This window comes from Tachysurus vachellii, chromosome 13, assembly GCF_030014155.1.
Source record: "Tachysurus vachellii isolate PV-2020 chromosome 13, HZAU_Pvac_v1, whole genome shotgun sequence".
In the NCBI taxonomy this organism is placed as follows: domain Eukaryota; kingdom Metazoa; phylum Chordata; class Actinopteri; order Siluriformes; family Bagridae; genus Tachysurus; species Tachysurus vachellii.
Genome location: NC_083472.1, coordinates 24,646,469 through 24,670,972, shown reverse-complemented (window position 1 = coordinate 24,670,972; position 24,504 = coordinate 24,646,469). Strand labels below are relative to the sequence as shown.

The 24,504-nt window shown below is 42.7% G+C and overlaps 2 protein-coding genes across 3 annotated transcripts in view; one reads left to right on the top strand and one right to left on the bottom strand.

Annotated features, from left to right (window-relative positions):
* The window catches only part of grhpra (glyoxylate reductase/hydroxypyruvate reductase a), a 459,032-nt gene that overhangs the window by 206,310 nt on the left and 228,218 nt on the right, over nt 1–24,504 (top strand). The window lies entirely within an intron of this gene.
* The window catches only part of lingo2 (leucine rich repeat and Ig domain containing 2), a 246,724-nt gene that overhangs the window by 134,225 nt on the left and 87,995 nt on the right, over nt 1–24,504 (bottom strand). For both annotated transcript variants that reach the window (XM_060885168.1, XM_060885167.1), the window contains exon 3: nt 23,228–23,310. The gene's annotated coding sequence lies outside the window, so the exon portion shown is untranslated. The remainder of the gene's footprint in view (nt 1–23,227; nt 23,311–24,504) is intronic.

Here is a 24,504-nt window from a genome sequence, read left to right as displayed (position 1 = left end):
GCATTACTGCCACAGCTCCTGCTATTAGAATTACTCAACACTGTCTGACCAATCAGAATCCAGTATTCAGCAGCACTGAAGTGTAAAGATATTTATTATTCCTCTGAGTGAGCTGAAGCCCTCTCTCTCTCTCTCTCTCTCTCTCTCTCTCTCTCTCGTATTATATACAGTACACTGTATAGCAGCAGTGGCGTCATGAGCGCTAGTGTTTGAGGTTTAAAAGCGACTCCCTCAAAATCCACTACATACCACAGCAGACCTGAAACATCGGCTTAACCTGCTAAACTGTTAAAGTCGTAGTGATTTCTTTTACAGCGATATTCAATTCATCTGTAACTCCATAAGACCATATTTAGGTGTGAGAGGAAATTCAAACACCGACATACTGTATAAGAAGAAAAGAGGTTAGTGTTAGTGCTCAATAACTGTCTAGACGAGTATATACAGTAAGCACGCTAGTTTTGAGACGCAATGCTAGTTTGTTTAGTTACTTGGTGAGGGCACCACTTGGTGGTGGTTTAAGTGGTTAAGGCTCTGGGTTATTGATTGGAGGATCAGGGTTCAAGCCCCAGCACTGCCAAGCTTCTACTGTTGGGCCCTTGAGCAAGGCCCTTAACGCTTACTTCTCCATGGGTGCTGTATCATGGCTGACCCTGTTCTCTGTCCCCAACCTGTATATCGTCGCTGTCGGGCGGAAACCTCGTATGTCCAAATTTGGCCAATTTCATATTTTTTCACATATCGATGCTATTGGTCAGTCCCCACGTGGGTCTGTTATTTTTACAAGTTATTAACCAATCTAAAGTCGTGAAAATAGCTTGAGCGCAAATCTCATAAGTCCATTGGACACTTCACTGTCCACCTCTTCCTCACTCCGTGGGAGAGCTTCACGGCATATTTCTCCTCAAGAAGAGTCGCAACGAATCAACACGTCTTCTGAGGTAAATGTCTTCAAAACACTGGGCTCAAAGAAAAAAAAATCTTGACCCCCGTTAGATCTGGTGCTCGTCTGAGGACAGGAATTTAGCGCAAGACAATCCACTGCAACGCGGACTAAACCCTGTGTACTGCAGATAAGGTACGGCGTTATTTTAATTTCCTGAAAAATAACGGTTTTGGAGATACGAGGATTCCGTCTGACAGCGACGATATGTGACAAAATAAAGGCTTCTGTTCTATATATTCCCCAATTTGTTCTCTCGTACTCGAACGGTATTGTATTGGTATTCAGACGGCGGCCATATTTTGAATGTGTACTTGCAGGATATTCAGATTAATATACTCTCTCACACAGGGTCCTTTCACTACAAGTCTGCTGGGAGTTTGATGGCAGGTTGATGACGTTATTCTTAATGAGTCAGAGCTGCTCGGATACTTTAGGAGGTTGATTTTAACCTTCAACGTATTTCTTTATTTCCTCTTTCAGTCTAATAGTTTATCCATAACAGCAACGACGTTGAACATTTGATCTAATCCTCCTGTAAACATAGTGGCCTTGCATTCCTGTGTTCAGCATCATCGTGGCTCGATGTACAGCCTGAACGCATGAGTTAATAAATAAGCGACTCTGTCCATCTCTGAGATATTAACAGTTCCATCTTGTATACAGCGTGAGGTTTGAAACACAAGCTGGTTTTCCATCTGCGTTTCCTGATTAACAGAAGAATTTGTTGGTGTTGTGCTACTTTTTGCAGAGGTGAGTAAAATACAGTGCTAATTCTTGCTAGCATAACCAACCATATGGATAATTAATGTCAGGCATATGGTTTGTTTTGTCTACAGAGACTTCCTGAGTTTTTATATAAACACAAGAGCAGGTCTTGATTTTAATCACAGCGCTGCTGAAGTTCTTATTTATTCTCTATAACCGCAGATCTGACCGTAGTGCAGGTTTCTATCAGAGCGGTCGGTCTAATACGGTAGTGTTTCTATAGTAACGGCTCATTCACGGCACGCGTAAACAAAATAAAAAAGCTTACATACAAAGGAGACATACATTTATTGTTATGGAAGGAGTCTCCAGTGTCAGGTCTTTGGTCTGTCAGAAGTAAAGTTGGAATTTTACATTCTCTCTCTCTCCCTCCCTCCCTCCCTCTCTCTCTCTCACTCTCTCTCTCTCTCTCTCTCTCTCTCTCTCGCTCTCTCTCTCTCTCTCTCTCCCTCGCTCTCTCTCTCTCTCTCTCTCTCTCTCTCTCTCTCTCCCTGTCCCTCTCTCTCTCTCTCTCTCTCTCTCTCTCTCTCTCTCTCTCTCTCTCTCACTCTCTCTGTGCTACTTTTGCTTTCTTAATCTTGCTCACTGTACCTCCTTTTGTCTCTCTTTTTCTTTCTTTCCTTTTAACTTTCTCTCTCTCTCTCTCTCTCTCTCTCTCTCTCTCTCTCTCTCTCTCTCTCTCTCTCTCTCTCTCTCTCTCTCTCTCTCTCTCTCTCTCTCTCTCTCTCTCTCTCTCTCTCTCTCTCACTCTCTCTGTGCTACTTTTGCTTTCTTAATCTTGCTCACTGTACCTCCTTTTGTCTCTCTTTTTCTTTCTTTCCTTTTAACTTTCTCTCTCTCTCTCTCTCTCTCTCTCTCTCTCTCTCTCTCTCTCTCACTCTCTCTGTGCTACTTTTGCTTTCTTAATCTTGCTCACTGTACCTCCTTTTGTCTCTCTTTTTCTTTCTTTCCTTTTAACTTTCTCTCTCTCTCTCTCTCTCTCTCTCTCTCTCTCTCTCTCTCTCTCTCTCTCTCTCTCTCTCCCCCCCCATCTCTCAGGAAATATTGCCCTCACACACTTCTTTAAAAGACTCAGGGTAATTACATTATGGCTCAGTGTTCAGTCTGCGTTTCCTCTCAGCCAGAGCCCAATCTTTAGGCATCATGTTCTTTATTGCACAAGTGAAAGTTAAGAGAAGAATTTAAATGAAGTCTTTAAAGTTTAGAAGACGTCCTGCTCGTGTCCTGGAAGGAAAACTGTATAGAACTGTGACAAACCAGCACTCTCAGGACAGGAAGTCAGTGTGGACATGATCTCAGTGTGGACATGATCTCAGTGTGGACATGATCTCAGTGTGGACATGATCTGAGTGTTGACATGATCTCAGTGTTGACATGATCTCAGTGTGGACATGATCTGTGTGGACATGATCTGTGTGGACATGATCTCAGTGTGGACATGATCTGTGTGGACATGATCTCAGTGTGGACATGATCTCAGTGTGGACATGATCTCAGTGTTGACATGATCTCAGTGTGGACATGATCTCAGTGTGGACATGATCTCTGTGTGGACATAATTTGTGTTGACATGATCTGAGTGTGGACATGATCTGAGTGTGGACATGATCTCAGTGTGGACATGATCTCAGTGTGGACATGACCTCAGTGTGGACATGATCTCAGTGTGGACATGATGTGGACATGATCTCAGTGTGGACATGACCTCAGTGTGGACATGATCTCAGTGTGGACATGATCTCAGTGTGGACATGATGTGGACATGATCTCATTGTGGACATGATCTCAGTCACTCTCCAATCTCCTAAAACATTCATGGCTTTTGATCCATGTTGGATAAATCATTTTACACCAAGAGGGGTAAATACTTATGCAAACGTATTTTGGTTGAATTTGTAAATAGTTTTGTCAACTAAATTCAATTCTTAAAGCTGATATTGTTTAGCATTCATGACATAAAACACCGGGGAATTCAATTTCAGCTCACGATGCTGAAAATCTATAGGGGGTGAATACTTATGCATGAGACAGTCTCTTTAAAATATCTGTCTGTGATGTCCAGCTCTGTGCTCGTGTCCCAGTGCCGCAGCTTTCCCATAAGCACCAGATATGACAGGAATCATTTGTGCATTTTATGGATGTCACGGAAGGTTTTTTTTTACAGGATAACAAGAAAAAGCAGCCTGAAGGAATATTCAGTGCATTAGCAAAAATTAAATAAAACATCTTCTCTAAGCCTCTCTGAAAGGACGCAAAGAAACAATCCATTCCAGCGTGCGATAGCAGCAGGCTGCGGCGCATTTCAATTCATTCTATTAAAGTGCAAGAGAGAGATGGAGGAAAGAAGGAAAAAAAAACTTCCCGTGAGCCAAAAAATTGAATTTTTACTTCATCATTAAGCCGATCCTCTTATTGCTGCTTTTATTCGTTCAGAGGAGAGTTTTTAGTTCATTAAATATGCAGTGCTGAAGATGGAGGAAGTAAATCTCCCTGAAAGAGAAACTCTCTGTCTGATTGTCGCAGAGGAGACGCAACAAACTGATGGTGTACGATTGCTGTCATCTCTTATTAACGTGATAGTTTGTCCTTGACAGAAACACACACACACACAAACACACACACAGTAGTACCACAGATTATACAAAACAGGCTTGACTGAAGTTTGTATAAATCTTATAACAGTGTAATTAGTGTCACTGGTTCACATCCGGGGGGGCATGGTGGCTTAGTGATTAGCACGTTCACCTCACACCTCCAGGGTCGGGGGTTCGATTCCCACCTCCGCGTTGTGTGTGTGGAGTTTGCATGTTCTCCCCGTGCCTCGGGGGTTTCCTCCGGGTACTCCGGTTTCCTCCCCCGGTCCAAAGACATGCATGGTAGGTTGATTGGCATCTCTGGAAAATTGTCCGTAGTGTGTGATTGTGTGAGTGAATGAGAGTGTGTGTGTGTGTGCCCTGTGATGTGTTGGCACTCCGTCCAGAGTGTATCCTGCCTTGATGCCCGATGACGCCTGAGATAGGCACAGGCTCCCCGTGACCCGAGGTAGTTCGGATAAGCGGTAGAAAATGAGTGAGTGAGTGAGTGAGTGAATGGTTCTGTATGTCCTGTAGGTATAATCCTGTAGGTGTCGCACGTGTAACTAAAACCTGTGGTGGAAATTTCTAATCTAAAGATGTTTATAAGATCTTGTCCTTCTATGCTTTTACCTTGTATCTGTAGTGACCAGAGACTGACATTGTCATCGGTTGTTTTCTTAAGATTATGACAAGGGCAGTAGGGACTGGAGACGAGTTGCCAGGAATTAGGCATAAACAACGTCCAGTGAATCTTCTAGTAGACCTTCTAGCAGACCTTGGCCTGGTCAGATTAGCTTGATCAGGAGACAAGCATGTGGTGATTCTGAGCCAATGATTGATGATGTTTTGCTTTTATGTCTTCTCTGTTTGAGTTCTGTCTATAAAATCTTGATGTAATCAGTGAAGGTGGCCCTTCATCTTTCATGCTATACGCGGAGTGTTGGGTCCTGCTGCGCAGCTGAGCACAATAAATTGTGAAACCTTTTTACTCTTGCCCGTGTCTACCAGTGTGATACTTTATACTTTAAAATCTCTCAAACCTCAAACCTTCCACGACAAACCCAACATATATTCCTTGCACTGATGTACCAGTCTAGGAAAGTGTAAGAACCAGTGATGTTTGAAAAGCTGCATCTTGTTTCCTGTGTCACGTCCAGCTTTGTCCGATACTTGGGTTTAATCTATAATGACAATCATGTCATTTTCAGACAAAACACCAGGCCTGAATTTCCTCCCTGGTCCGATGAGCGAGTCGCCTTCAGCTAAATAATACAAACCAGTCCCAAAATTGAAAAGTTCCCAGTCGCACAATCAGTAGCATGGAACTGTCCAGAAGCTGTTTAAGGTTGTCATTTATCCAAAGCTTCGAAGTATCTGAAGAAGGCAAAGGGGACTTAATATTACAAGTGCAAGAAAAGCTCAGCTGGGTGATAAAATAGAAAAGAGATGCAAAGAAAAAAAGACAAGGCGAAGTCCTGAGGGTCCTTCAGTGTCACTCAGGCAGAAATCCTCGACATTTGAACGTCCGTGAATCCGACAATCCGAGCTTCCAAACAAAGATACAGGAGGCCTTGAACTCCACGGCACTTCTGTCACACCCTATTTGTTCCGATACAAAGAATTTCGTCTTCTTTGTCACTTTTATTGACGTTGTGTATGACAGAAATATCTGATATTTGTTGTGTTTTCAGCTCTAACTGTTAAGTGTTGCGTATTTTTTCACGGCTCGCAGCATTCAGTACCATTTCACTGCGTGATTACATTTCACTATTAATTTCTTGTTTGTACCAATCACATGATATTATCTACTCCCAAACAGACATGACGTGATATTAACAAACCCTGTCACATCCTGGCGAGTCAGCGCACTGAGACGGAGCGGCGGTGAAAACGCCAGAGTGTCTGCGAGGAGCGATGGCTCTTAATGGCAGTCACTGCTGATTTACTTCAACCTCATGGAGCACAAATGAATCGCTCGACACTTGCGTTTGTGTGCGTTTGTGTGTGTGTGTGTGTGTGTGTGTGCGTTTGTGTGTGTGTGTGTATAAATGAGCGACAGTATTGAGTTCAAAAATGCAACATATTTTAGAACCAACCAGAAAATATCACTAACGCAGCACCTTTGAATTCTGGCTTCTGATTGGTCAGAAGGAGTTCATTCATTTCCTCCGACAGCAGCTCTGACTGTTTTATCCTCTACAACCCAAATCGCACATTTATATTTACGCCCTCATTCTAAAACATCACCTTTTTAGAGCAACAGATAATTCAGAGTTCTATATGTAACAGGTATGAAAGGAGTCTCCGGTGTTAGAGCTTTGTAAGAGTCAAAGATACATTTTCTGACATCTCCAGGACAGAAGAGATTTGTGAAGGAACCAGCGTTTGTACTGTAGCAGGAGTTAGCGCTAGGTCTTTCCTTACGTTCGTTCTGACAAAACCCCTCCTGTCCCTGGCCAATCAGATCCGTCCACATACATTCGTCTTGCTTACCAAACTCTTTATATTATAAGCTCATACTTCGGAATAAACTTTGATATCTTGACATCTGAATAAGTCGTCTCTTTTGGCAATTCTCCCAGGATCCCGAAGACAGCATGTAGCAGGACGAGAGTGTCTCCAAACAGAAAAACCCTAGTGGATTATTACGTACAAAGCACCAGCTCCAGGACTGCTAGGCTAGTCTCACTAATCTACACTCACTCTCACTCACTCATCTTCTACAGCTTATCCGAACTACCTCGGGTCATGGGGAGCCTGTACCTATCTCAGGCGTCATCGGGCATCAAGGCAGGATACACCCTGGACGGAGTGCCAACCCATCACAGGGCACACACACACACACACACACTCTCTCATTCACTCACACAATCACACACTACAGACAATTTTCCAGAGATGCCAATCAACCTACCATGCATGTCTTTGGACCGGGGCAGGAAACCGGAGTACCCGGAGGAAACCCCCGAGGCACGGGGAGAACATGCAAACTCTACACACACAAGGCGGAGGTGGGAATCGAACCCCCAACCCTGGAGGTGTGAGGCGAACGTGCTAACCACTAAGCCACCCTGCCCCCCCTCACTAATCTACAGCTGTGTAAAACTTTACCAAGCTTCTGATAGATCTGCAAACTACCGGATAACCACCAGCTGTCTCGGCTAACAGTACTAAATTATTATATAGCATAATAGCAATGAATGCTTTATTCTAAGCAGCATGTCAAGCTGAAGAATGAAAAGAAAGGCTTAATGTAAGAGAACAGGAAGTCGTTCCAGTCAGGAAAAAGGATAGCTGGCATTTAAAAGCCATTGCCTAAGAGTCGTTTCCTGTTACTTAGCCTGTCTGCTGCAGTTATTTAAGGATGTCTATGTATATATAACATGGAGTGAAAGGTGGAGGAAGGCGTTTTGTAGAGAGGAAGAGATTAGGGAAATAATGAGCTTATTATATGTGTAGAAATTAGAACATGCATTATGTGGATTTTGGAAAGGAAATAAAAGAAAGGATTCTATTGACACTGTCAGTGTTTTGAATCTATTCAGTCTATGAATCTATACAATAATAGAATCCTTGTGAGAAGAATAAGAGATCTTGTCTTGTTTCCATAGTGAATAAAAGGCTTTCTGCGGAGTCGCTTTCTCTTCTGGTCTAGCATTACGTGTGAGATTATTGATGATTGCTGTTGTTGTGAAGCTCAAAGCGTCTTAATGCAACACACTGTTCCTTCCTTTAGGTGACTCATTCAGCACTCTGGGCACATCTGTGAAGATGAGGAGGAGAGGAAGAGTGGAGGAGTGGACAGGTGGCAGGGAATAAGGGAGGATGTGTGGAGAAATAGAGGCTTTAAAAAGTAGAAGTGTAAAAAGGAGGAAAGTCTGAGATGAAGGATAGAAAATGGAGAAATTGGATGAATGGTGGGTTGAAGGTGCGCAGATGTGACGGAATAAAAATGTGGTATAAGAAGAAGAAGAAATGGGTTATGATGAATAGGGTAAAGAAAGGAAGTATTGTCGTAGTGAAGTAGAGAAACTGACGTCAGGACGAATAAAGTAAAGGGTTAAAACATCAAGAAAAGAAGGACTGAAGGAATTAAAGAGTGATGGATTGGTGCAGAGCGATTCATGGGTGAAAGAGTAAAAACGACTGAAGAAACGGAGGAATGGAGGATTGAAAATATTGGGGAAGTATAGAGGAAAGGAGGTGTGGATGAATGAGGTGAAGCAATGAAGGTATGACAAGTGAAAGAATAAAAGGACAAAGGGATGGAAAGCTGAAAAGATCGAAGAATAATGAATTAAAGAGTGGGTTGAGGCATCAAGAAAGGCGAGGAGAGGAGGTTGGAGAGAAGGTGTGAAGGAGGGATGGAGTAAAAAAAAATATGTGAGTAGAAGAACGGAGGAACAAAAGTGTATAAGAGTGGGAAAAAGAAGGGAAAATTTGGAGAAACAAATAAAAGATGAATGGAATGAAAGAATGAAGGAGTGAAAAGTGGAATGGTCAAGAGAAGGTGTTAAGGAGGAGTGAAAGGGTGGCAGTTAAAAGGGATGGAAGTGTGCAGGAGTGAAGGAGGATTGGAGGTAATAAAAAAAGGGCTGGAGGAATATAGGAGTGAGGGATTGGTGGATCGGATATGTGTAATGTGGTCATATTGGTGTATGAGAGGAAGAGCGGAGCCTTTGAAAGGTACATGAGAGACCCGGCTGAGGAATAAAGGATCAAGTGTAGAAGGATGAGAATAGATGGAAAGAATAGAGGTGCAAACAAGTGTCAGAAAATGGGATAGAACAGTGAAGGAGTGGAGAAAGAGTGAACGAGGTAAAGAGGGTTGTTGAGGGTTGCTTTTTTAAATGGCACTCAAAGACTCTTTTCTTCTGTAACTTTAGAGATATTGCTTAGTGATGATAACGGTTTCCATGGCTACATGGCGAAAGCAGATTTAGTCGTTCCCTAAAGTTGAGATTATGGTGGGCTTTTGAAAGAGATGGGCATTGTGTACAGGAAGAAAAATGGACTTTAAACATGGTATAGGGTTGACACAGAAGGTGCACAGTAGATGTATGGTGTAGATGTATGGTGTAGGTGTATGGTGTAGATCTATGGTGTAGGTGTATGGTGTAGATGTATGGTGTAGATGTATGGTGTAGATGTATAGAGTAGATGTATGGTGTAGGTGTATGGTGTAGGTGTATGGTGTAGGTGTATGGTGTAGGTGTATGGTGTAGATGTATGGTGTAGGTGTATGGTGTAGATGTATGGTGTAGATGTATGGTGTAGGTGTATGGTGTAGATGTATGGTGTAGATGTATGGTGTAGGTGTATGGTGTAGATGTATGGTGTAGGTGTATGGTGTAGGTGTATGGTGTAGATGTATGGTGTAGATGTATGGTGTAGGTGTATGGTGTAGGTGTATGGTGTAGGTGTATGGTGTAGATGTATGGTGTAGGTGTATGGTGTAGATGTATGGTGTAGGTGTATGGTGTAGATGTATGGTGTAGGTGTATGGTGTAGGTGTATGGTGTAGATGTATGGTGTAGATGTATGGTGTAGGTGTATGGTGTAGGTGTATGGTGTAAATGTATGGTGTAGATATATGGTGTAGGTGTTTGGTGTAGGTGTATGGTGTAGATGTATGGTGTAGGTGCATATAGTAGGTGCATGGTATAAGTTGATGGACATGGTGCATATATGGGACCGTGAAAGTGAAAGTGACGTGACATACGGCTAAGTACTGTATGGTGACCCATCCAAAGTGCACACACACACACAGCAGTGAACACACACACACACACCGTGAACACACACCCAGAGCAGTGAGCAGCCATTTATGCTGAAGCAGTTGGGGGGGTTCGGTGCCTTGCTCAAGGGCACCTCAGTCGTGGTATTGCCGGCCCGAGACTCGAACCCACAACCTTAGGGTTAGGAGTCAGACTCTCTAACCGTTAGGCCACGACTTTGTGGATGTGGTATAGGTGGACACAACAAGAACACAATATAGGTGGACACAGCAAGAACACAATATAGGTGGACACAACAAGAACACAATATAGGTGGACACAACAAGAACACAATATAGGTGGACACAACAAGAACACAATATAGGTGGACACAGCAAGAACACGATATAGGTGGACACAACAAGAACACAATATAGGTGGACACAGCAAGAACACGATATAGGTGGACACAACAAGAACACAATATAGGTGGACACAGCAAGAACACGATATAGGTGGACACAACAAGAACACAATATAGGTGGACACAGCAAGAACACAATATAGGTGGACACAACAAGAACACAATATAGGTGGACACAGCAAGAACACGATATAGGTGGACACAACAAGAACACAATATAGGTGGACACAGCAAGAACACAATATAGGTGGACACAACAAGAACACAATATAGGTGGATACAGCAAGAACACAATATAGGTGGACACAGCAAGAACACAATATAGGTGGACACAACAAGAACACAATATAGGTGGATACAGCAAGAACACAATATAGGTGGACACAGCAAGAACACAATATAGGTGGACACAACAAGAACACAATATAGGTGGACACAACAAGAACACAATATAGGTGGACACAACAAGAACACAATATAGGTGGACACAGCAAGAACACAATATAGGTGGACACAGCAAGAACAAAATATAGGTGGACACAACAAGAACACAATATAGGTGGACACAGCAAGAACACAATATAGGTGGACATAGCAAGAACACAATATAGGTGGACACAGCAAGAACACAATATAGGTGGACACAGCAAGAACACAATATAGGTGGACACAACAAGAACACAATATAGGTGGACACAGCAAGAACAAAATATAGGTGGACACAACAAGAACACAATATAGGTGGACACAACAAGAACACAATATAGGTGGACACAACAAGAACACAATATAGGTGGACACGGTACAGACACGGTATTGGAGACTATCCGTGTACGTCATACAGACACGGTAGGTAGGTGTACATGGTACAGTAGGTGTATCTGCTAATATGGCCCATTGTTGTAGCTGATAAAATTCAGCACACATATTTTAATTTATGAATGACTTAGTGTAACAATATACACCACATCATTATTCGCAGGCTGTACTCATGATAGCATTGGGTTTAATATTTAAAGCTGAGAGAGAGAGTGAAAGAGTGAACGAGCGAGCCATCTCTCAGGGACTATGGTAAAAAATAAACCAAGCTCGGGGAGTTGAGTGACAGAAACGCTGACGCAGACCTGCACCGATGTGATTTGGGCATGGATCAGTCTAATTTCACCACGACCCGCATGCATCAAGCCGGACGGGTTTATTGGCTGGGCCAAATGCTCCCAGGACGGCCGTGCATGAAAAATGCATGAAGATGTAAGAAATAAATCCAGTCGGCTCACGTTAAAGATCTATTTAGTAGACAAAACACCCTTTTCCTGAAAGCAATCTCCCCTTGAAGCACCTGCACTCAATCTTACTTAACAGGCAGTAGCTCACACTCGAATACAGTGAGCGCACTCATCAGTGCAGGGACACTTTTTTTTGGCCAGTCTTCTGTAAGGAAATGCGTAAACAGGCTAATCGGCATGAACTATGAATAAATTAAACCTTTCTGAATACTAGACTGAAAATGCAGACCTCAAAAACCAAAGCTGTGGCCTTCTTTATTGGTCAGTTCACTGCTTGTACAGATGCTACCTCTATTCTAATCTGGCTTAGATATCGTCGATGGTTGTCCTCCGTATCCTTTTTAGTGATGCCTGAGGGACTGTGTCTCATTCAGATGGAGAAAAACACGGTCATGTCCCGGTGCTAAGTAACAACAGCACCCACTGCGAGATAACGGCTAGAGATTGAGTTATTGAGTGAAGCAGGTATCGGATATAAACCCCATGCTGAATGGAAAAGACAGACAGAAGGTGAGGGAAATGAAACACGGGTAAATATTATTTCATCAATTTCCCGAACAAGTGACATACAAATATTGGTCTTGTGGTCTTGTGTGCAAAGTCACAATGATTTATATATAGAACATTTTTCATGCACCTTCGCATCGATTCTAGAAATCTTTCAAAGACGTTCGCTCAGCTGGTGTTTTGATGATGGGGTGGAGAACAGGGTCTAAACTGTCACTTTAAAAACTCTCATTGTCTTCAACTGGGTTGAAATTTGGTGTGTTGGTTATATTCCCTTCAGCACTGGTTATTCCTCATTCCGCCTTATAACAGGGGGCATAGAAGCCTTTATTATCACCACGTATACATTACAGCACAGTGGAGTTCTTTTCTACACATACCCCAACTGAGGAGGTTGGGGTCAGAGTGCAGGGGCAGCTATGATACAGCACCCCTTGAGCAGGGAGGGTTGAGGGCCTTGCTCAAGGGCCCAGCAGTGGCAGCTTGGCTGTGCTGGGCCTTGAACCCTGATCCTCCAATCAACAACCCAGAGCCTTCACCAGTTGAGCCGCCACCGCCCAAGAAGTCCAGTGAAAGCTTATAAACTCTGATTTATCCATTCATTCATCTTTAACAGCCAAATTAATTGATTGATTGTGGTGGATCTGAGGAACACTGAGGACAAAGTGGGAGGATTCGACACTTAAGGTACTGTATGACAGGTCATCGCAACGTACCATGTGCACACACAATCTGATATATGAGACATCCACTGTTGATGGACAGGAAACTGGTGAACCTGGAGGAAAACCCACACAGACACTGTGTAACTTGTGCAACTGCAATTCAGACAGTGGTTTAAGGGCTAAGTGTGTAAATTAAAGTAATTAGTTGAGTTAAGAAAAGAATCTATACAGTCCTTGTTTACACATGCAGCCAGAATATGAGCGGGATCATAAGGCACGCATGCTGACATACTAAGCATAATGAGTAGCGCATAACGTGGCGAGTGCGTCCATATTGGCATTAAAAACAGATCATGCTGTGCTCTATATAAACAGAACCTCCTACAGACCTCACGCTATTGTTAGAAAGAGAAGTTCACTGAGTCGAAACTCATTCTGTCACCTGCCTGTGTGCAGAAACACAAGCACAACCTACACTATTATTTTATTAAAATGTCACCTCCGGTGCTATTTCGAGTGGAGTGGAGCCACCACGGATTGCAGGTAAGATACATTTTCTTCATATTTTGTTCTATGTGATAATGGAGGCTGTGATAATGGGATAATGGAGGCTGTGGTTAATGGAAACAAAGGAAACACCATAGCCCTGAGAGATGAGACCTACTAAAAAACAACAGATGAAAATAATACAAATATATCTGTTTGTACCTGTTGAAAAGAGAGATAGAGAGAAAGAGAAAACGGGTTTCCGGGAGGAAAATATAATTCCACAGCTTGAGATAAAGGATGAGTTAGTACCTAAAGGTTGGAGGGGAAATTTACATGGAGAGATGTGTAAAAATAAAAGTCAAGCATCGGCTATAAATTGGCCACAGTAATGTGATAATGGCCTCATAATGATGGAGTAGTTGTAGGATATTGTCATGACAGAAAACATCTGTATATCATGTTGTTATCCGGTGATACATTTACACTCCTAGAGTCAATACAGTCTAGTCAGCGGGTTATCCAGAGCGACGTTCATACAGTAAGAATACATTAATGCTGGCTCACTAGGTCACATCCTTAAGATACCATGAGTTTAAAACATTTGTTCAAAGTTACAATGAAAAAGTGTCAAAGGTTGTGTTTTTTTTTGTTTTTTTAAATGCAAAAGATAAGGAATGAATTGCTAGTTGAAGTGTTTCCTGAATAAGTAGGTCTTCAACCGCCACTTGAATCATCAGGAATCGGCATCAGGAATGGGTCAGTCATACTGGTAAAAAATAAATAAATCAATAATATATAATAATAATAATAATAATAATAATAATAATAATAATAATATAATAATAATGTGATGGCCTCACGGTGGCTTAGTGGTTAGCATGTTCACCTCACACCTCCAGGGTTGGGGGTTCAATTCCCGCCCCCACCTTGTGTGTGTGGAGTCTCCCCATGCCTCGGGGGTTTCCTCCGGGTACTCCGGTTTCCTCCCCGGTCCAAAGACACCCATGGTAGGTTGATTGGCATCTCTGGAAAATTGTCCGTAGTGTGTGATTGTGTGAGTGAATGAGAGTGTGTGTGTGTCCTGCCTTGATGCCTGATGACGCCTGAGATAGACACAGGCTCCCCGTGACCTGGGGTAGTTCGGATAAGCGGTAGAACATGAATGAATGAATATAATGTGATACCATGTGAGTCTAGTGAACATTTTCACCACAAAATGGTAATGACTGAACTGGACCGTTTTCTTTTTGTACATTTTTAAACCAGTTACCTGATTAAACATCTTCATGGCAGTTGTGAACGTGGTCGTTAAAAATGAGCACACGGTGCCATAAATTGTGACAAAAAAGTGGTTTCAAGCTTGGATTAAAATTAGAATTACGCATACAAATGAACTATCAGATGTGATTCTAGTTCAATTCAGCGAGCACTTTGCTCGAAAGCCAACGCACAATTTCCAGCTCAATGCTAATGACCGCGATTTCTTCACCGTCAGAGCAGCCGTCCTTCGAGGTCTCGATGTCTTAAAATACACGCTACTGAAGTGCTAGAACATGAAACTCACCGCTAGCGCACGATGGCAACTGACACAAACAGAGCTAAATACAAAGTTCTGCCACATGTCTGATCAATAATGATATTCAAAACACTGTATAAATAAACACATTATTGCTATCATATAGCTTTTGTTAACACTTCCCAGAGAACCCAGTTGATCCGGTCGCCGATCGTACAATGCTAAAATATTAATTAATAGCGATTTTTATTCCTCTGTAATACGGCATCTGTTTGGCAGGACCTCCCTGCAGGGACTGTGTGTAAAGCAGATGGTGGTTTATGCCACATTTTTATTGTTTATCCCGTCGGATGTCCTGTCGGATTCTTTACCAGGAACGGTTGGTTATATTATGAGATAAAACATCAACTCCTTTTGGCCTGTGAAAGTTTTTTAGGCTTACAACCTCGTGTTGTTTATACAAAAGATCTCTTAGAAATTTGTTGGGAAAGAAATCAAAACTATAGTGTGTTATGCTAAAAAGCCTGAATATCTGTTCTTAATATCTATACTTTAGTAGCCTTGATTATTAATAATGAAACGGTTCTAGTACATTTTTAACACAAAACTATGTCCTGGGGGGACACGGTGGCTTAGTGGTTAGCACGTTCACCTCACACCTCTAGGGTTGGGGGTTCGATTCCCACCTCCACCTTGTGTGTGTGGAGTTTGCATGTTCTCCCCGTGCCTCGGGGGTTTCCTCCGGGTACTCCGGTTTCCTGCCCCGGTCCAAAGACATGCATGGTAGGTTGATTGGCATCTCTGGAAAATTGTCCGTAGTGTGTGATTGCGTGAGTGAATGAGAGTGTGTGTGTGTGTGCCCTGTGATGGGTTGGCACTCCATCCAGGGTGTGTCCTGCCTTGATGCCCGATGACGCCTGAGACGCTCCCTGTGACCCGAGGTAGTTCGGATAAGCGGTAGAAAATGAATGAATGAATGAATGAACTATGTCCTGGTTCTTTTATGTTCCAGGAAGTGAAGTGTTACGTAAAGACTCAGCTTATGCAATCCAGACCTAGACGTAGTGTACAGCGAGGGTGCGGCGCTAATCACATCTTTATCCATCGCAGAGCATAACCGAATACATTGCCTTAATTTAGGCTTAAATGAGTGAATCATAAACACAATGATGATGAATGAGTAAAGTCTAATGGCTTTTCTGGATCTAGACATAAGCAGTTAAGCGATTTTTTTCTAAAAGCAGGATGTCCAGACAGCTGAAACATGACCCATTATGATGGATTCACTAACAGCATCCTGGACCAAATTTTCCAGTCTGGTTCGAGCTGTTTGTAAGATTATTCTGGAGTTTATTCAGGGACATTAGGTAATTATGTTAAAGCAGCTCAGAACTTAGATTTTGCAACATTTATTAATCTGTTTATTCATTCTGTAATGATGGAAGGAAAATGATGTAATGTAATGATGGCCACGTGCTTCTGTCACGTGTCTGCCCCGCCCTTGTTTACTCCTCCCTTCTCTGCATACCTGTTCCCTATGTGTTTGTTGTGATGTCTACTTAACCGTGCTGCGTTGCCAATGGCGGCGTGGAATCATCGTCAGTGATCGTCGGTGTACCCTCGTCCTTTGTCCTGTTTAGTTTTCGTCTTTGTTATTGTACTTTGTATTTATTATTTATTAAACCCTGTTTATTTGAAGCTATCCTGTGTATCTGGGTATGTCTTGCTGCTCCCGGTGTGACAGCAACGGGGCACAAATAAATACGGTAGACACTTAGACACATAAGAGACACGTGTGCTGAGGCGGGAAGGAATAGACAAGGGCGGGGCATACACGTGAACACGAAACGTATACAAAAGGCACACTGCAAAAGTCTGGGCTAAGATCCTGACAGCTTGGATCTGATGCCTTGATACCGTGCACTGAAAGTTCAGTCAGATTCAGCTTTGAACCAGTTTATGTGAGATAATAAGACATGCCTTAAGACGGTATGTGACGTGACTAGTTGCAATTGAAATATAAAGGTTCTGATCTGAGTCTAATCTTCAAAAGCTCAGATTCTCATGCACTTGTTTTCTCGCCTACTGTGTTTTCTCATGGACGATGAAAAGCAGAACCTGTGTTTGATGGAGATTTAGATTAAAAAACCGTGCAAGCTTTAAGAACGATCGACTTTTCAAGCACAATTTGATGATTCGGCATCCACGGCATTTATCAGTCGTATCCTAACACTGTGGTGACACTCATTCTGAAGTTTCGTGTAATCGGTAACGATCACTTAACAAGCTTCGACTGATCGCGATTAAGGATATAACCCCGCCCCCTAACTCCCTCCAAGCAATTTTTACTACAAATATAGAGCAACACGTGCCAGTGTGTTAAATAAAGCATGTCCTCAGGCTTTGCAAAATCACAGCTTACCATGTGACAAAGTCAAAAGATGAGATAATACAAGGCACTGGTTAGAGATGACCTCAGAATGTAGGAGAATGAAACAGGGCTATTGTGGAATTTCTTTTAATTCGGTTTTTCATATAACCTTCGCGTCAGGCCGCTGATGGCGAGGGACCGAGTGCCAATGAGGCTGTGCTCTTCTTTGTGATGGAAATTTTTTTTTCCCATTTTGAGCTCCAAAAGAAATTCTTTTTAGAGAGCTTTACAGCAGGCTGACTAAGCCCTCAGGCCTCTTCCATTTACTCCTCTGTGTCTTTGTCTCGCCATCCAGAAAATATCCTTTTGGATTTGAAGGACAAACTTCTTCACTCGTGCTGTTACCTGTGTGTTCCATGCTGGTTTAAAACAGACGGTCAACAGGCAGAGAGCAAATCTCACACTTCAGCTCTAAAGGAAGTGGTTTTTAGGCTTTTTTTTTTTTTTGCCCCATTGCACAAACACATACTGCTGTGCTATCTGTTTCTTTAAAAACAGCACAGTGGAAGCTCAGCGGTTAAGCCGTTAGCTCTGAGGAATTCCAGTTGCACAAAAAAACTTATCAAATCGATGCTACGGCCTCCTGTCCACCCTCTGGACAGGGGATCATCACAGCAACTATATATTATTTCAGGTCTGACATTAACCAATCAGGAAATGCTATAAATACCATTGGAAGACAAAACCGATGAATTCTGGATTCTGGTTGGTCAGAAGTTTTGGTTTAAGTGGTTATGACTCTGGGTTGTTCTGGTTTCGAGCCCCAGTACTGACAAGCTTTCACTGTTGGGCCCCTGAGCAAGGCCCTTAACCCTCTCTGCTCCATTGGTGCTGTACCATGTCTGACCCTGTGCTCTGACCACAACCTCCAAATCAGGGATATGTGAAGAAACTAAACTTCACTGTGACTGTAACGTAACATAGATATAACAATTCAGTTCTATTCTACTCTAACAAAAAAAATTTTATACCACATTAATGGTTTCTATAGTAACTGCATATTCACAAAGATGCTTCACCTATATGTTTATGTACCATGTATGTACTGTAAGGAGTCTTCAGTGTCAGCACTTCGTAACAGTCCTAGTCAAACTGGTAAAGCTGTAACGTCAAAAGAACGTTTTACAGTATGGATGTTCTAGGACAAGTGCAGCTATAAATGGATAAAAAGTGTCATGTTAATAGAGGTACAAGACAACGATGGAAAATAATCACGTGTACAGCATCGACATTGACTTACCACGCGTATTCCAGGGTCACAGTCAGCACTGTATCGTGACATTGACAAAGATTTATCATATAGCATTTATAGCACTCTATAAACTCTCTAATGAATTTGTGCTTTCGGCATGAGAAGGCAAACACATTGTTCAAGCGGTTACATTCACGAGGACACTGTTGCTAAGCAACTGGGAAATATAGACGCCAAGGTTGAAAGCTTGTACATAGCCTTTTACATCTTATAGACAATGAAGAAACACAGACCGTGAAAATTAGACCTAAGAAAAGACTCCGTACACCGTACACTGTCATTAGACTGTAATTACACTTAGCATCGACTGCTTACCAAAAGAAGACGGGTTCTATTATATTGCGAAAGGCCACAACTGCGTCACTGCATGTTACAGCTGCAGTGTAAGGAGGTTTTGGCTTCGTGTTTATACACGGCTCCTAATAAACATCTCGAATAAGCTTTATTCCTTCACTTTTTTGCAAACACTCACTCTCTCTCTCACTCATCTTCTACCGCTTATCCGAACTACCTCGGGTCACAGGGAGCCTGTGCCTATCTCAGGCGTCATCGGGCATCAAGGCAGGATACACCCTGGACGGAGTGCCAACCCATCACAGGGCACACACACACACTGTCATTCACTCACACAATCACACACTACGGACAATTTTCCAGAGATGCCAATCAACCTACCATGCATGTCTTTGGACCGGGGGAGGAAACTGGAGTACCCGGAGGAAACCCCCGAGGCACGGGGAGAACATGCAAACTCCACACACACAAGGCGGAGACGGGAATCGAACCCCCGACCCTAGAGGTGTGAGGCGAAAGTGCTAACCACTAAGCCACCGTGCCCCCTTTTTTTTTTTTGAAAACAGAGAAAGATATTGAAAATGGATGTGCATGGAAACACTTCGGTTTAAACTAACAACTGACAAGCAGTATTTACTAAATGGACAGAAGTATGTGCACCCGAATCATCAAATCCATCTGATGTTCTTGTTGAACATTTCATTCCAGATTTTTTCCCTCTCACCTTGCTGTTATAATGAGCTTCATATTTCTCTGAAGGCTTTCCACTAGATTTGTGTTCATTCGTTTAGCTACAAGAGCATCAATGAGATCAGACTCTGATGTTGAGATGTTCAGGAGGCTCCAGTTCCAGTTCATCCTAAAGGTGTTCAGCGGTGTTGAGTCAGAGTCAGGGCTCAGTCAGGGCACTCGACTTCTTCACTCCACACCTTCACCTCCACACCATGTCTTCATGGAGCTGCTACAAGGACATTATCATGCTGGAGCAGGGTTTGAGCCTCTGATTTCCTTTGAAGGGAAACTGGAAAGCTACGGACATTGCTGCCTGAATGACAGCCCTATGTTGTATGTGGTCAAATATATCTTCAGTTCTCTCAGAACTGAAGACGTTCCTGTCATATACGACATCTCATTAAATATGTATAGCAACATCGGAAGAAATCTAAAGCTTGGAAGGAAGTAGCAGAGATCAACGGTGCCTCTGATACTCAACATAGTTAGATCAATTTAGTCTTAATCTTATCTGGATATGAAGTGTGTACAAAGTTTAGCATGATCAGTTGACATGTAAATCAAACTTCATGTTTTCACGCTGATTAGTGAATCATTTCATTCATAATTTATCTGAATAGATTCATAGCTGGGGCCACGGTGACTTAGTGGTTAGCACGTTCGCCTCACACCTCCAGGGTTGGGGTTCGATTCCCGCCTCCGCCTTGTGTGTGTGGAGTTTGCATGTTCTCCCCGTGCCTCGGGGGTTTCCTCCAGGTACTCCAGTTTCCTTCCCCGGTCCAAAGACATGCATGGTAGGTTGATTGGCATCTCTGGAAAAATTGTCCGTAGTGTGTGATTGTGTGAGTGAATGAGAGTGTGTGTGTGTGTGCCCTGTGATGGGTTGGCACTCCGTCCAGGGTGTATCCTGCCTTGATGCCCGATGACGCCTGAGATAGGCACAGGCTCCCCGTGACCTGAGGTAGTTCGGATAAGCGGTAGAAGATGAATGAACGAATGAATAGATTCATAGCTATCGACCCTGTAGCTTAATACAGAAAGGAAACATCACATGGAGGCAAATCACCAAAACATCACCACACAATAACACGTATCCATCCATCCTCCACCAGCCTACAAACACCAGACAGCCTTCTCCACGCCCATAATCACTCTTACTGACTGGACTTAATTAAAATGTCAGCACCGCTGCCGCAGTATGCATCCAAGTCCTCAATAAATTACAAAGAAATTAGGATAGCAGATGTGTCTTTAATGGCTTAATCAGGCCGCTATATTGGGTCTAATAAAGCGCATTCCGGGTGTAATGTTGCAAAATATATTTTTGTCATGCAAAATAATGTAAGAAACAATGAAGGAAAATGCCGGTGGGAAGAAACAGCAATTTGTAATGCAGATTAGAGACCGGCTGTTTTGGGGCATGTTTAGCACAACGCCTTGGAGTATTAACATCTGCTAAGAAAGGTGTTGAGAACGAGAGAGAGAGAGAGAGAGAGAGAGAGAGAGAGGAAGGAAAGTGAGAGAGGGCTTGAATTACCAAGGGTTTTAATACAGGTGGGAAAAAAGTTCTGACTGCTTTTAAGGATTTTTTTAAGGACTTGCTTGGTTTCTGCCAGTCCAGAGTCTGAAAACTCAGGTGTGAAAACTCAGGTGTGAAAACTTCAATTCAATTGAATTTTACTCGTATAAAGCTTTTAACGTTTGAAGCTTCATAGAAATCCATTCCAGATTTTTTCCCTCTCACCTTGCTGTTATAATGAGCTTCATATTTCTCTGAAGGCTTTCCACTAGATTTGTGTTCATTCGTTTAGCTACAAGAGCATCAATGAGATCAGACTCTGATGTTGAGATGTTCAGGAGGCTCCAGTTCCAGTTCATCCTAAAGGTGTTCAGCGGTGTTGAGTCAGAGTCAGGGCTCAGTCAGGGCACTCGACTTCTTCACTCCACACCTTCACCTTCATAGAAATCCAGTCTTACATTAGATCCCTAATGAACATCTCCTCCATGAACCTGACGAGGAAAACTCCAGTTTAAGGAGATTATAAACTGAACCTTCTGATTCTGATTGGAATCTTCTGATTGGTCAGGGCATTCACTAAATTCCAGGGGTTTTGTTACCACGACGTAAAGTGGGCGTGTTTCTGGAGGTCTTGGAAAAACAAAAAAAAAAAGAGCAAACCTACGATGGATAATGAAGGACAAAACAATTGTACAGGTAGATTTTATATTTTATATCTATTATACTTTATTATCTTACAGTTAAGATGTTTTAGAAAACAACGAAAAAAAATAAAAATAAACAAAAATAAACAACGAAAAACTACGGTTAGGTTTAGGGTTAGATTATCAAATAGGCCACGCCTACCCGATGATGCAATATCTGTTACGCTGTTCTGTAATCCCTGGAAATAAGTGCATCCCAATTGGTCAAACCTCTTAGATCACTTCCTGTTTTAGTCTCCAATTTCATTTTTATTGGACTTTTATGGAATTGTGCCTGACACACACACACACACACACACACACACACACACACACACACACACACACACACACAATAATAGACATTTCACATCCTACAGTGGCATGTTCCTCCTCCTCCTCCTCCTCCTCCTCCCACCTGTGTGTGTGTGTGTGTGTGTGTGTGTGTGTAATTGCAGCAGGGCTGATTTAGGAAGACGAGATTTGAATAGAGGCACTCCACTGAGGAGGACAGAAGAGCACTCAACTCTGACTATATTAGGACACAAATGCAGAGACGAGTGCGAGGCTCAGATGGAGAAAGATGGAGAAGAGGAAAAAAAGAAAAAATTAGTGCCTAATTTTATTACTCCTCTGGCAGCGGTGTTGGTTTATTGATTTATTTTCTGCTAACTGTATTTCCTCTGCTCACTTCCTGCTGTCCCTGAGCTACATGCTACTTTTGATTTTTCTTACAATTTTGGTCTCAGATTCTCTCCCGTCGGACCTCAGACGTGAAACGTGACAGGAAACGCAAGATCTCGGCTCTGCGTCGCGTTAGCGGCTGCTGGCATTTGAGAGCATCCATTTAAACGTGTTGAGATGACGCGCTTGACACTCTGCAGTAATTCCATCTCACATGTGGCCTTTGGGAAGAAAATGTCACCCTGCTACGGTGGCTTTGTGAAGACAGCGAGAAACAGAGCTACATAAGACAGAGGACAGTCTTGGGTTGGTTTATGTCCTATTTCAAGTTGTTAGGGAGTTAATTATTAAATTAATTAAAGTAAATCTCAATAAATATGCATAAGCTGGAATATTTCTGACGTGTTTGTTGGTAAAAGTAGTGAAGACGTTGGTGAGAAATCGGACCCCGAATGCAACGCAGCTGACTCATGCCAGAGATCCGGCTTGGCTTGTGATGTAGGTATTTGCATAGAATTCGATCCGTTTATTCAGATTACAGGTGATGGAGCTAAAACACTAAAGCGCTGCTGCATCGTGGTCTTTAGGTAGAGATGAACCAGGAGCTAAATCCCACTCTGTACCGCTCTCACGAGCATTGTGGGTAATGTTAACCAAAGTGCTATAAACTAAAACAACCTCCGAATTCGATTAGGAAGTAAACGCTGGTGTGTTAATTATAAGGATTTAAAAGCGTCTTACCTCCTGGTGTAATTTCCTGCTCCTTCCTCTGTTCCTCAGATCCTCACCACGTGGTTTGAGAAGCACTCCAGTCGATCATGTGTCTAAAAACGAAAGTAGTGAAACAGAAAGGAATCAGAATAGTTTTGGTTTGCTGGTGATACAGTAGGATTGCTGGTGATGATTGTAGATCGAAGGATGAGACTAAAAAAAACATATGTTTAAACAGACCTCAACAATGAGACTGTTAGCGCTGTGTAAAGGAAATGCAATGACATCACAAAGCTTCATTCATGGAATAATGTGTGTGATGTGGGACATAAAGACCAAACAGACCTTTTATGCCATTTGTATTTTAATTGGAAAACAAATCTAACGGTTTTGTAAATAACAGATCGTTCAGCCCTTTATTCTCATCTAAAGACATTTTTGGATGCCAGTGGAGAACACAATCCATCTTGATTTCACACGGGTACAAATCTACAGTCAGGACTATAGACGTCAGCCTCAGGCTTTGTTCCTCACTCTGGTGTCCAGCTCTGACAATGTTGACTCCTTCCACAAACATTACACAAGGCTGTCATGAAAGACGTTTGAGAGATCAACAATTCCACGTCGAACGAAACTCGCGTGAGCGAAAGAGCCGTTCCTATGGAAACGAGCACATTAATCTAACCCTGTGATTTATGTCGGAGCTGCCGTTGTAGAAAACGAATAAACATGTTCTAATTAGAGAATTGTGGTACAACAGCAAATCGCCTGATGTACTGTAGCTGCCAAAAAATTAATCAGTATATCGATGATATATATTTTTATTCTTTCTTTTGTATGACGGAGAGGGTTTAGCCGTGAGAGCCCGTTTCCACCGGCTGCCGCCGGACATAATGAACACAGATGCTTGTTGAATTGCTGAAACAAGGAAAAGAAAATGGATGAACAAACAGACCGGAGGAGCCGTAGCATATGCAGACTCTGCCTAATGGCTGTTTTTTGGGGCTGCTCTGTGCCATTGCTTCATTAAACCCTGCTATCTTGCAGCACTGTAACTGAACTCCAGTGTGTATAGATCGGAGTGAAGTGGGTGGCAGCGTCGCTTTCCATATAATTGGTTCCAAACAAGCAAAGCACAACACTTTGCAAATGACGCGCTCTTCCTGAGAAGTCTATATAAGCATCCTGTTTCTCCGTGGGTTACTTTTCTCCTACTCACCCCCCCCCCCCCCATCCCCCGCCCCCCCGGTGGAAACTGCCTCGTTTTCCCTCCAGCTCATAAATCTTTTGCTGACGAGGCCAGGTGG